We start from the raw sequence: 14,150 nt of genomic DNA, 5'->3' as shown, positions 1-14,150 counted from the left end.
GACCCTGGATGAGTCTGTCTCCCTAACACCCACGAATCTAAATAGGCCTGTAAAAAAAATCATCGCCGATTTCTAGTACCATTTTTCTAATTGTTGACAACAGTTCCATCCTCTCCTCCTATCTTTCACCTTTACAAGGCATCTGTCCCTCTTTCAAAATATAGCAGCCCGGCATAAGGGAAAAAGTCCCAGATTCACGCGGCTTTTCACCTAGAAATATAACCTAATGGTTCCATCTGGTAAATTCCATGTACAAAGCCCAATGCACATGCTCTCTGCTGAAGCTTCAAGGCCTAGAAATTACTCCTGAGAAATTGAAAATCTTAATAAAACTGTAAGGAAACCCACTGACTTCTGTCCAGAATATGAATTTGAAGAAAAAAGATAACTGGGGAGGGGAGATACAGAGCTGGAGGCTGAGCTACCTTAAAAAGAAATTGAGGAGGCATGTAAAGACCCTGAGATGCTTGCAGTGCCGGCTGCGTGCCTGCTAACCGATGACTGGTGTCTTTTCTTAGTCCCCTGCCCTTCCTTTGTCTTGATCATAATTTTGTATTTCACCAGGCACAGCCCTGTCAAGTGAAGGAGAAACAGAGTCCAGACTCCCTTTGCTGTAAACTCGGGTGACTTTCATTTCTAAATGTTCCCGGGTTAGTCCATAGAGCACATGCTGCTTTTCCTCTTATTGGCTTGGATCTTGTGGGTAATTGATTTAAAGGACTTAACTGGCCCCTTATGGCTGGAATCCATTTTAATCTCTAAATTGACCACTCTTCTCAATTGAATTTAAAAATGAAGCGGCTTGATGTTTCAGACTGGAATCGTGAGGAGTCTTCTAACTGTAATACAAGCTAATGCACAATTTTCGTAAAACAACAACAACAAAAAAGATGAAAAATAAAATTATTTGCCATCCCTCTACCCAGAAATTACCATCCTTTTATGTTATGTTTTCTTCTGGCCTTAATTCATGAAAATTAATTTTGCTGTCATGGAAATGGCTTTATACAAGTACTGCTGGAAGTTTACACCTTAGCAATTTTATATCTCATGGTTTTAAACTTCAAAATGTAGCAAGACATAAATGTGCATCAAGAAAAAAACCACATGACCGATAAAATAAAACATAGAAAAATATTTAATGTGTGTAATACAATATTTTGATGGGCAAATATGTGATAAAATATAATCCTTCAGCTATTACAAATGAAGTCACGCTTGAGCGCTTACTAGGAGGGTCTATGACTCGAAAGCCGGTGGTGTGCAGCGGTGAATTTCTTTGTCTTAAAAATATCTTCACATTTCTAGCCAGGCAAACCTGGGAACTCTCCCTTGGTAGGTTCAACACAAGAGCAGCCTTCCCTCAGCAAAATGTTGGAGAAGAACCGAGGGGCTCCCTGGGGCCAGAGCCTCGGGCAGACCCTTCTCTGACAGCTGACTTCGTGCTTGTTCGCAGGGCTCACTTGCAGGATTCACTCCCGTCCTAGGAAGTAAACTGGGTTTGAGGTTTTGAGGTGAGTAATTAGAGAAACTCTCTGAGGGGACTTGGTCTGAAAGACAGTCCTAGTCGCTCCGACATCACAGTCCTTAGGTGGCCTGGCAAACCCCCTGTCTCCAAGGCTTACTTCCTGGTAAGTCAGGGCTTGCTCTGCCGCTGCTGCGTTCTTTTCAGGACCCCCTCTCAGGGCTGCTTTCTCCAAGTCCCCGGACGCTGAGACAGGCTTCCGTGTGAACAGAGCAGCAGGGAGGGATCCTCAGCTCCCAAAGCAGCCCCGCACGGCCACTCCCACTACCCCTCCGCCTCCAATTTTGCGAGCAACCAATCAAGACGGAGCTGCTCTTCCGCCAGCCAATCACAGCATGGGTGACTCGGCTCCACCCTCGGCAGGCGGGATGGTTAATTTCATGTATCCGCTGGTCCCAGGCCAAGGTTCCCGTTTAGTCAAGCGCTGTTGTGGATGTTGGTGTGGAGGTATTTTTTAGATGAGATGAACATTTAAATCTGTGGACTTTAAGTAAAGCAGATTGCCCTTCATGATGTGGGTGGGCTCCAATCAATCAGCTGAAGGCTTTAAGAGAAAAAAGACTCCTCTAGAAAGAGGAAATTCTGCCTCCAGATGGCTGCAACACCAACTCCTTCCAGACTCTAGCCTGCTGGCCTGGCCTCCAGATGTCTGACTCACCAACCCCCACATCATGTGAGCCAACTGTAACACAGATCTATCTCTCCCTCCCTCTTTCTCTAGTTTTACATTATATATTATTATTATAGACATGTTATCTATAATTATAATATGTAATTATACATATTTATTAGACATTTATATATAGTACATATGAATACTATATAAAACATATACCTACATTATATCTGCAATATACGTAATATACATACATATACATTATATATTACATATATAATTATACTGTATATACATATGAACATATGTAAATATACACTCACAGTCTACATTATCTCCATATGTACATATTATATAAGTAAGGCATAACCAACATACCCTATTGATTCTGTTTCCCTGGAGAACCTACTAACTTCATCAGTAATTCATCAGTGGCAGTGCTTCTTGCCACTCCTTTGTCCTCTCAAACCTCCTAGTACAATTCCCACTGTTACCAGCAGAGCCCAGACAGTCAGTTGGACTTGCTGAGGACAGACGTCACAAATACTATCATCTCCTTATCACTGGTGAAAAAAACAGGGTTTATGACACGTGAAAGCCTCACTTCAGGTCCAGGTCCACCACTGGAGAGTGTGACTCCCCCAGGCCCAGAGCTCCTTCTCATCAAGGGGCCTGAACTGTGGCCATCCCCACATGTACCAGGACAGCCCTAGCAGCAATGCCTCCTGTGCGACCATGCACCTGCGCCTGGCTTACTGACAGTCCTGAGGCCACTCTGCCCTCTTCCACTGGCCTCACCACCCACAGGGCCATACTGTTGTCCACGGGAAGCTGGGGAGACCAAAGGTTAAATCTATGCCCTTGGAAAATGGCTTCAATGTTATTACTTGAAATCATTTACAAAGGCCATGACTACTTCAAGGAATATCCTTTTTGTCAGGAAGGAGGAAAACGCTGGGCCCCTAGAAAGCTTTGGCTCATGTGCTCTGGGCAGCATAGGTGGAGTTCCCCCTCCCTTTATCCCCAGGCATTTCACCTCAGTCTCATTCCTGAGTGGAAATAAAAGTTGCAAGGGAACTTTAGGCAAAGTCACCTGCAAAGACAATACCCGTGAATCTCCTTGTTCCCACCGATTCAATCACTAATGCAAAACCCACGGAGCTTCAGAAATTTAAATCAGACTGTGCACAATTAACGACTAGAAACTCCAATTTCATGTTAATCGGTTTTAATTAAAATTTTTCCCTATGCTTATCTATATGGGCTTATTGTCAGTGCTCTGGCAATCTAATCTCTGAATTCCCTGCATCATATGCATTACCTTTGAAGTTAAACAATAAAACAAATCTCCGAACAGCACCTGAATGGTCCATTAGGGAACACGGAAGAAGCTGGTAATAAGGCAAGGAGAAGGGACACAGAAAACACATGCTGTAAAGTCACATGCAAAGATGACACCCAAGAGGCAGGAGGCTCATTTCAGGTTATCGAGGCATCAGTCACATTTCTCATCCCAACAAAACATAAAGCATATGCCCAAACTTCCCAAGGTGACCGCCGTAACGTGACTGGAGCATCAGGAATTTAAAAATTGGAGGGTTATAAATGAAACCATTTCCATCATCTATCAAACTAGGTAACGTCCCACCTTTAAAGGAAATAAGGAGGGGAGCATCTGCTTCTGGTCGTTTGGGTAGCAAAGAGCTACTTGGTTAATGTTAAAAGATGAAGGAATCTGTCACTTCTGCCAAACCACAAGTCAACAGCATAAAAAGGAATTGGTCAGGAAACTCAACCATCTTTTTCACCGCCTTCATGAACATTCCACAAAACACCGTACATAGACAAAAGATGCTTATTCACCTCTCCAAGCCATCTAATATACTCTCAGCTACACTTCTATTTTATAAGCTGCATTATTTGTGAAATTTTCACTCATCTCCATTTTGAGGAAGGGCCGTGAAAAGCATCCATTTAAGCATCTCCCATAATTGCGAATGTTAACAGCCAATTTTCTCCAACACTGACACCGCTCTGCCTATCTTCGGTAGCAAAAATACTCATCTTTGCTTCTAATCAAAGCTCTCACTCACGGTTTATATGCATCCCTTTTATTTTATTGTATTTTTGAATGTTCCATCAACGCAGCCTTACCCGTGGAACTAGTTTTCCCTTGAGCGCTCAAGTAATGATTCTTATAAGGTAACAGCTGTGGGCCGATAGATCCTATATATTTCTGTGGAAGCTACAGTTGTTTGGAAGGTCAGCCATCAAATGGAGCTCATTTTTCACTGGAGACAAAGGCAGTGCCAAGGTCTTTGCAATTTGTATGGAATTAAGCTAGTTTTGTAGAAGCGAAAACATGGGCACTAGAACAGTTTTCTTTTTCAAAAAATACAGTAAAAGATTTATATCTTTAAACATTCTGAAATATTGATCAACCAGTAAAGTTTTAATGAGATTCGTAAAACAAATGATAAAGCAAAAGTTATTGCTGTTTGTAGAAAAAAAATCCTTATTAAAGAGATATTATTCCAAAATTTACTATTTACTACACTAGAATTATTATAATTAATGAGATTAGACCTGTAAGATTAGAGATAGAAGTAACAGAGAGGGTAATGAAATAATAGTTTTTGCTGAGTGTTTGTTAATTCAGGAAAATTCAAAGAAACTTGACATTATTTCCATTAAAAGTTTGAAGCTATCTCTAAGCACAGAAATGCGTGCATAATACAAATGCTGCTGGATTATGGACACTTCTTTTTATCTCGACATGTGTTTTTTTTTTTTTTTTTTTGCTGTTTTTTTTTTTATTATTACTCCCACCTTCCTACACTCCAATATAAATCATTTCCCCCAGATAATCAATGTTTATTAACTGGCATGATTTTATCCAAAGCTATCTCATGGGCCATGTCATCATACACATGCATATATATTCATCTAAGATGCTGTTTTGTTTAAATCAAAAATGGAAAACAAAATACAAAATAGAAATGCAAAAACAGAAAACTTTCCTCTGCATTCGGCTTTTCTCACTTAACATGACATCCTGGAATTTCTTTATGTTAACTGGTGTCAAATCCCTTCTTTTTAATATCTGTGTCATATTGTATGGAAGTGAAGTACTATCAAATGCTGGCTCCCCAAAATATCACCAAAGCAACCTGTTGATCAGACTAAGTGAGCTTATTGCTTAGTGGCATAAAGCGGAGAACACTGCCTCCACAGAGCCATGGTAGTGTCTCGGAGAGGAAAGAGCAAATCAGGATATCTATTGAGAGTTTGAAATCTGATTGAAGCTGATTCTTTCAATTTGGAGACTTGGTTAGGTTGGGGAAAGATCATAAAATAATAATTTCCTATTTTCAGTTCTTGTAAAATTCCTATTGTTCAGCAGTTTTCTTGGGATATATTTGACAATTTTTGTACATATTTAAAATGGACAACTTGGCCAGGCATAGTGGTTCATGCCTGTAATTCCAGCACTTTGGGAGGCCAAGACGAGTGGATCACCTGAGGTCAGGAGTTCAAGACCAGTCTGGCCAACATAGTGAATCCCTGGCTCTACTAAAAATACAAAAATTAGCTGGGCATGGTGGCGGGTGCCTGTAATCCCAGCTACTCGGGAGGCTGAGGCAGGAGAATCACCTGAGCGTGGGAGGTGGAGGTTGCAGTGAGCTGAGATCGCATCACTGCAGGCCAGCCTGGGTGACAGAGCGAAACTCCATCTAAAAATAAAATAAAATAAAATAAGACAACTTGATAAGCTGCGATGTGTATACACCCATGGAGCCATCAGCACAAGCTAGTGAACATCCCTGCAGCTCCCAAAGTTTCCTCATGTTCATTTGCAATTCTTCCCTTTCTGCCCTCCTCTCACTCCATCCCAGGCAACCACTGAACTGCTTTTTCTAACAATACATTCTAGAATTTTACATCATGAAATCACATAATATGGCTTCTTTTTGTCTGATATCTTTCACTTAGCATAATTGTTTTGAGATTCACTTACACTGAATATACCAATAGTGCACTGACTTTCTTGTTGAAAAAGTATTCCATTGTATGAATATACCACAATTTTTCATCCTTTCATCACTTGAAGGGCATTTGATTGTTTCCAGTTTTGGCTGTTACTATGAAAGCTACTAAATATTTGTGCACAAGTTTTTGTAAAAAAAAATATGCTTTCATTTCTGTTGGATATACACCCAAGAGAAGAATGGTTGAATACAGTGGATTTTTATCTTCTGAAGAAACTGCCCAAGTGTTTTCCAAAGTTGAATCATTTTACATTCCCAATAGCAGTGTATAAAATTTCCAGTTTCTCCATATCCTCACCAATACTTGGTATAATCAGTCTTCTTAATTTTAGCCTCTCTAACAGGTGTGTAGTGACTTCACATCGTGGTACTAATTTCATTTCTTTAATGACTAATAATGTTGAACATAATGCTGTTGTAGAGTGGAGTGTGTTCTATAAGTGCTAACCAGGTCATGTTGATTGATTGTGCTATTCATCTCACTGTATCTTTGTTGATTTTCTGTGAACTTGTTATATTTACTCTGAGAAATGGCTATTACAATTTTTTACTATAATTGTGGAATTTCAATTTCTTCTTGCAGTTCTTTTAGCTTTCATTTTATATATATACATATATATATATATATTTATTTTTTTCTTTTGAGATGTAGTCTCGCTGTGTCACACAGGCTGGAGTGCAGTGGTGCGAACTTGGCTCACTGCACCCTCCACCTCCTGGGTTCAAGTGATTCTCCTGCCTCAGCCTCCCGAGTAGCCGGGATTACAGGTGCACACCACCATGCCTGGCTAGTTTTTGTATTTTTTAGTAGAGATGGGATTTCACCATGTTGGCCAGGCTGGTATCAAACTCCTGATCTCAGGATCTGCCTGCTTTGGCCTCCCAAAGTGCTGGGATTGCAGGTGTGAGCCACCGTGCCTGGCCCCAGTTCATATATTTTTAAAGCTCCATTTTCAAGACCATAAACACTTATAATTTTAAGTCCTTTTGACCAATTGTTCCCTTTATTATCATTATAAAATTACCTTCTTTATCCTGGACAATTTTTAAAAATATTCTTGATATTAATACAGACATTGAAGCTTTCTTTTGAACAGTCTTAGCATGGGATATCTTTTTGCATACTTATGTATTTAACCTATTTGTGCCTTTAAGTTTAAAGTGTGTTTCTTGTAGACAACATATAATTGGGCCTTGCTTTTTTAGCCAATTTGACAATCTCCGCCTTTTAATTGAGGTATTTAAACTATTTGTAGCTAATGTGATTATTGATATGATTAGGTTTAATTGGTCATTTTTCATTTCATTTATTTGTTACATCTGTTCTTTATTGTCCTTTCCCTCATTTTCTGCCTTCTTTTGAACTGAGTCTTTTTATGATTACATTTTTTCTTCTTTCATTGGCTCTTCAGCTATAACTCTTTGTGGTATTACTTTAGTGGTTGCTTTAGGATTTATAGTAAATATCTGTATCACAATCTACTTTCTTTTTTTTTTTTTTTTTTTTTATTTTTTTTTTTTTTTGAGACGGAGTCTCGCTCTGTCACCCAGGCTGGAGTACAGTGGCCGGATCTCAGCTCACAGCAAGCTCCGCCTCCCGGGTTCACGCCATTCTCCTGCCTTAGCCTCCCAAGTAGCTGGGACTACAGGCGCCCGCCACCTCGCCCGGCTAGTTTTTTGTATTTTTTAGTAGAGACAGGGTTTCACCGTGTTAGCCAGGATGGTCTCGATCTCCTGACCTCGTGATCCACCTGTCTCGGCCTCCCAAAGTGCTGGGATTACAGGCTTGAGCCACCGCGCCCGGCCACAATCTACTTTCAAGTAATATTGTACCATTTCATGTATAATGTAAAAACTTCCAAGTTATATATTTCTATTTCTCCCCTCCCCTTTTTTTTTTTTTTGAGACAGAGTCGACTCTGTCGCCAGGCTGGAGAGTGCAGTGGCGCGATCTTGGCTCACTGCAACTTCCACCTCCCTGGTTCAAGCGATTCTCCTGCCTCAGCCTCCTGAGTAGCTGGGACTACAGGCGCATGGCACCATGCCCAGCTAATTTTTTTGTATTTTCAGTAGAGATGGGGGCAGGGATTGTTTCAGCATGTTGGCCAGGATGGTCTCGATCTCCTGACCTCATGATCCACCCACCTTGGCCTCCCAGAGTGCTGGGATTACAGACGTGAGCCACCACGCCCGGCCCCCTCCCTGACTTTATGCTATTGTTTTAATACATTTTACTTTTTTATGTGGTAAACCCCACAATGCATTATTATTTGTGTTTAAACTGTTAAATATCTTTTAAACAGATATTACTAATAAAAATTCTTATATAACTATCCATGTTTTTACCATTTTCTGTGCTCTTCATGTATCCAGATTCCCATCTGGTATCATTTTCCTTCTACCTTGAAGCTCTTCCTTTAAATTTCTTGTAGTATGGGTTGGCTGGTGGTAAATTCTTTCAGGTGCTGCATGTCTGAAAATATCTTTATCTCACCTTTGTTTTTGAAAGCTCCTTCTGCTGGCTTCAGGGGTTTTTTTTCTTTGAGTACTTTAAAGTTGCTGCTCCACTGTTTTGTCATTTGCATTGTTTCCAATGAGAAATCTGTTCCCACCCTATCTTCGTTCTTCTGTAAATATCATGTCTTTTTTTTTCTGGCTGCTTCTAAGGTTTTATTTTTATCATTGGATTTAAGCAATTTTTATTTATTTATTTATTATTTTGATAGGTTTTGGGGGGACAGGTGGTGTTTGGTTACATGGATAAGTTCTTTAGTGGTGACTTCTGAGATTTTGACACACCTGTCACCCAAGCAGTGTACACTCTACCCGATGTGTAGTCTTTTATCCCTTACCCTGCTTCCACTTTTTCCCCCGAGTCCCCGAAGTCGACTGTATCATTCTTATGCCTTTGTCTTCATAGCTTAGCTCCCACTTTTAAGTGAGAAGACATGATGTTTGCTTTCTCATTCCTGAGTTCCTTCACTTAGAATAATGGTCTCCAATTCCATTCAGGTAGCTACAAATGCCATATTTTGTTTCTTTTTATGGCTGAGTAGTATTCCATAGTGTCATAGTGTGTGTGTGTGTGTGTGTGTGTGTGTGTGTATACACACCACATTTTCTTTATCAACTCATTGACTGATGGACATTTGGGCTGGTTCCATATTTTTGCAATTGCAACTTGTGCTGCTATAAACATGCATGTGCAAATATCTTTTTTGTATAATGACTTACTTTCCTCTGGGTATATACCCAGTAGTGGGATTGCCAGCAATCAAATGGTAGATCTATTTTTAGATCTACCTAAGTCTAAAATATAGGTAGATTTTTTAAATATAGGTGGGACATTTTTGTATTCCTCTAAACATTCTTGAATTTTGTTCTGTGATGCAGTTAAATTTTTTACTAACGACTTGATTTCTTTCAGTCTTGCATTTATGATTTGTTAGGCATGTCTAGAGCAGTGCTCTGTCTAGGGCCAGTCATTCCTTGCAACAGAGGTAAGACCTTCCTAAGTACTCTACCCAATACCCAGTGGGTTGAGTTTTCTAGCATGGTTGATTGAAACAGTCCAAGTCCCCAGTCCTGTATGGGCATTCAGTACTATTTCCTCCTATCTTTTCAAATGGTTCTTTTCCTAGCTCCAAGTAGTTTCCTCATACATCTGTGTTGTTCCGTATGTAGTTTGTTGAATAATTAAGGGGAACCTTCTATAAATCTTCAGGGTTCTCTCACATCATATCTTTATATACTCTGGTACTCTGTACTCCAGATGATTTGGTCCTCCTTGATTCTTTGTTCAATCTCCTTAACTCAGAGAGTCTTCTGAGCTTCTCCTCCCTGTGCTACACCTGAAAATGTCCTCAAAACAATAAGCTGAGCTGTTATAGGACTCATTTTGTTTTTTCTTAATCTCTCAAGGATCTCTGTGCTTGGTTGCCTGAAAAAAAAAATTGCTTTGTTTATTTTGTTTTTGTTTGTTTGTTTTTTGATTGTTTCAAGCAGAAAAGCCTGTCCAGTTCTGTTATTCCTAAAGAAGAATGATCTGTTAATATATAATTTAAGATTGATGTACACAGAAGGCAAAAATTTTGAAGCAAGATGTTTACTGAGTAAATGGTAGTTTGATGCTTTCTATTAAGTAGTTTTTTAGTCTTTCAGAAAGTTATTTGCAACTTTTATCTCCCTGGGCAAAAGTTTCCTGAAACAATAAAGCTATGTTAATGAAGACAATTTAATAGTAAAGTCGTGTTAAGGTAGATAGTAAGCTCTGATGTGGGTATAGAGAAGCTTCTGTTTCTCAGTGTCCCCCTTGTTGTCATCCTAAACTGAAGGATAGACTAATAACAATGTCTAAGAGTATAAGTGATCCATATCTTCACCGCTATTTGAGGTGTCTAATTGCATATCAAGTCCTGGGCATGGTTGTATAAACTTCCATGAAATGGAAGGCATAATGTTATAATCACTCTTTTAACGTATTTTTTCCTGCTAATTCTAATATCTGGTTTTCCTGATATTTTTGCCGGATGATTATTTGTTGGATCATTTTAAGGGCAGTGGCTATACAACAACATTTAAGTCTCTGGAGATCACACACCTGCACTTCACACGACAGATCAACACTAAGAGAAGGGTTGTGATGAGATCTGTAGTCTGCTTCTCAGCAAGGAGCTAAGAGTGACTTAAGTAAAGGAAGAGAGGAGATCCCATTCTCCATCTGAGGAGCTGGCAAAACCAAATACTGGGTTATTAACAAAATTAAGTAATGTTATGATTGATGTGATTGTTTTCCACACATATTCTTATTAAAGATTCCAGCAAGGTCTTCACCATAGAAATACAACATCCTTATTCTCTGACCTATTTCATTAACTTCCTCATAAAGCCTTTCTAGATCCTCGAGGGACTATAACCAATATCTTAAGTAACAGGGAATTGCATTTTACTGGGAATGGCTGCTAGTCTCTAAACCATGGCAGGAAAGACTTTCCTTAGTTTCTGGGCCTCTTGTAAAACATACAGTTAAGACAAGAAGAGAAAATAATCCAGAATTTCTCTTGAGTTATTAGTTTTTATTCTTAAATCAAGATCCAGTTTTTCTCCTTCTTACGTTAAATTATCAAATGATCTACTCTCCCAGAAGAGAAATGAATGGATCAAAATGAATATTCAGTTCTGATCAACGATTCTGAAGACAAGCACCAGTTTACCAAAGAAGCAAGTTCCAATTCAGTTTCTGAGTAACAGTCAGTATGTTTTGTGCCATAAATCCAACACCAGTCAATGGGGAGAATGATATATTTTTGGAAAAACATTCTATAGGATTGTTAAATAGTGTTGGGATGTTTTAGTGCCACTTAATAACAGTTCACTGCTAGGCAATAAATTTTTTTAGTATCTAAATGAGTAGGTAATTTTAAAGCAAACTAAAAGTGATGTGTCTTACTTGTAAGATCCATAAAAGGAATACATACCTTGTACTCCTTAATTCTCTTCTACATTATATTTCTGTGAGAATTCAGTTACCAAAGCTAGCTCCCATGAAAGATCCCCAAGTATTGTTTTGGTGGTGACATGAACTTCCTTTTCTAGTATGACAAGATAAGGTTTGTTTAGATTTCTAGTTTTTGTTGTGTTTGACAACTAAAATAAAATCTCCTAATGGTTGAGTCCAGTTAGTTCATTAAATAGTCAGACCCATAAAACCAACTGATTAATTATAAGAAGTTGGAACTAAGGGAAACTGAATAGCTCCAGAGAAAAACGCATAAAAATCCAACAGTCAGTTTACTTGTACGCTTTAGGCAGCTCACAAGTAAACTGTAGCCAGATGTGGTGCCCATGCAAAGGAATAAATAAGAATGCAAGAAACAATGTTAAGAACTGGGTCTTACGTGTAACATAGGTCAAGGAAGCCTTAAACTAACAAGAGAAGACCATAGCTACAAGAATAGAGAACAAAAGAATGCAAATTGAAGCATGAATATCTGTAGTCCCATTCTGTGGATCTTAAGTAGAAGCTGTCCACATCTCATGTAGTCACTAACTTAGTTCAAAGTTCTTAGGTAGAAGCTGTCTCCTTCTGAAGATTATCTGTTTCTGGGGGATTCTAAGAAGCTTCGACTTGAGATCTTTAATAAAGAAAGTCTTCTAGTGAGTTGAAGATAGTTTTTTGCTCTCTAATTGAAAAACACGAATCCAGTAATTGACCTCTTGGAATTTTACTACTGTGATAGTTGTTAATAGCCTTTGATAATATCCTTTCCACTGGGGCTTGGAAGCTGTCTTTCTCTGGTGTCTCTTTCAGAAGACCAGGTATTTGAGTTCTAAGTAACATAAAGATTGTTTAAAAGGACGTTGAGAAAAGGCTGTTTGCACTTGTTGATAAGATGGGACGTATTGCAAAAGTTCCGGCAATATCTGACCACGTCTATTTGCAATTGTGTGGTGTCTGGGACTGGAAGTGGTACCACAGATACATGAGCCTACCTGTCACTAATCCATGCAGAATCAATGAGTCCTAGAAACAGCTGACCTTGTCACTAAAGCCAATGATAATACCTTGGGTCCTACAACTTCTAGAATCCCTGAAAATTTTGTTAATTTGAGTTTTAGAATTTTCCTTGTTCTTTCTTCCTTTCCTGGAGATTGGAAATGATGCAGACAGTAAAGTTTCTGAGTAAGGGCCTTGGCTTTGAGAAGCTCTTTGGTACCAGTCCCCGTAAAGTGGAGTCCCTTGTTACTTAAGACATTGGTCATAAACCCCAAGGTTAGGAACACAAAATCAAGTAATTTTTGCTATTATGAGAGTCGTAGCATGTCAGCAAAGAAAGGCAAAAAATATGCAGACAATTTTCAAGACATATCCAAAACCCAGTGAAGAAGGTAGTTAAATGAAATTCACTTGGAGATAAGCAAAGGGGTGCTGAGGGTTGGGCTCTTGCCCATGTTCCACCTTCACCCACTTTTACCATTTTAACAGTGTTCTACTAGTTAGATGGAGACATGCAGCATAGACCCCCATGCACACACAACCTTAACAATTTTAGCAAAATTTCCCCATTGATGTTGACTGTGTTGACCATTTTTCCTTCCTGCAGTGAGTAATTTTTTGCAAAAACTTTTATAAGCATCCATTTAAGGTTTTTTGTTTGTTTTTTGTTTGTACTTTGGAGCTAATCTCTTGCATTCTATAATAATTGTCTTTGAACCTTTCCAAAGATTTAGTCTCTTGGTGTACTATGAAGGTTAGGATCTCAATGGGGGGCTGCCTGCCTGGCATAATATAGTCAGCCCTTTGTATCCACGGGTTCTTCCTCTGCAGATTCAGCCAACTGGGGATGAATATATCAAGGAAAAGAAAAAAACACAAATGGTTGCATCTGTACTGAACATGTACAGACTTTTTTTCCTGTAATTATTCCCTAAACAATATAGCATAACACCTATTTATATGGCATTTACATTATATTAGGTATTATAAGTAATCTAAAGATGATTTAAAGTATACAAGAGGGTTAGCAGAGGTTATATGCACGTTACACCATTTTATTTAACGGGCTTGAGTAGCTTATGGATGTGGGTACTCATGGGGGTTCTGGAACCAATCCCCCACCATCAGCCTTGAGCCTCCAGACTATTCCATTTTGTATGAACTTGATCTTCGTCTATAGTAGCCTTAGAGCACTCAAACATTCTTTTTTTTTTTAGATGAAGTCTCGCTCTGTCCCAGGCTGGAGTGCAGTGGCAGGATCTCGGCTCACTGCAACCTCTGCCTCCCAGGTTCAAGCTATTCTCCTACCTCAGCCTCCGGAGTAGCTGAGATTACAGGCATGTGCCACCACACCTGGCTAATTTTTGTATTTTTAGTAGAGACCTGGTTTCACCATGTTACCCAGGCTGGTCTTGAACTGCTGACCTCATGATCTGCCTGCCTCAGCCTCCCAAAGTGCTGGGA

The sequence above is a fragment of the Papio anubis genome, chromosome 6, assembly GCF_008728515.1.
Source record: "Papio anubis isolate 15944 chromosome 6, Panubis1.0, whole genome shotgun sequence".
Taxonomy (NCBI): domain Eukaryota; kingdom Metazoa; phylum Chordata; class Mammalia; order Primates; family Cercopithecidae; genus Papio; species Papio anubis.
Note: the sequence above shows the minus strand (reverse complement) of the source record.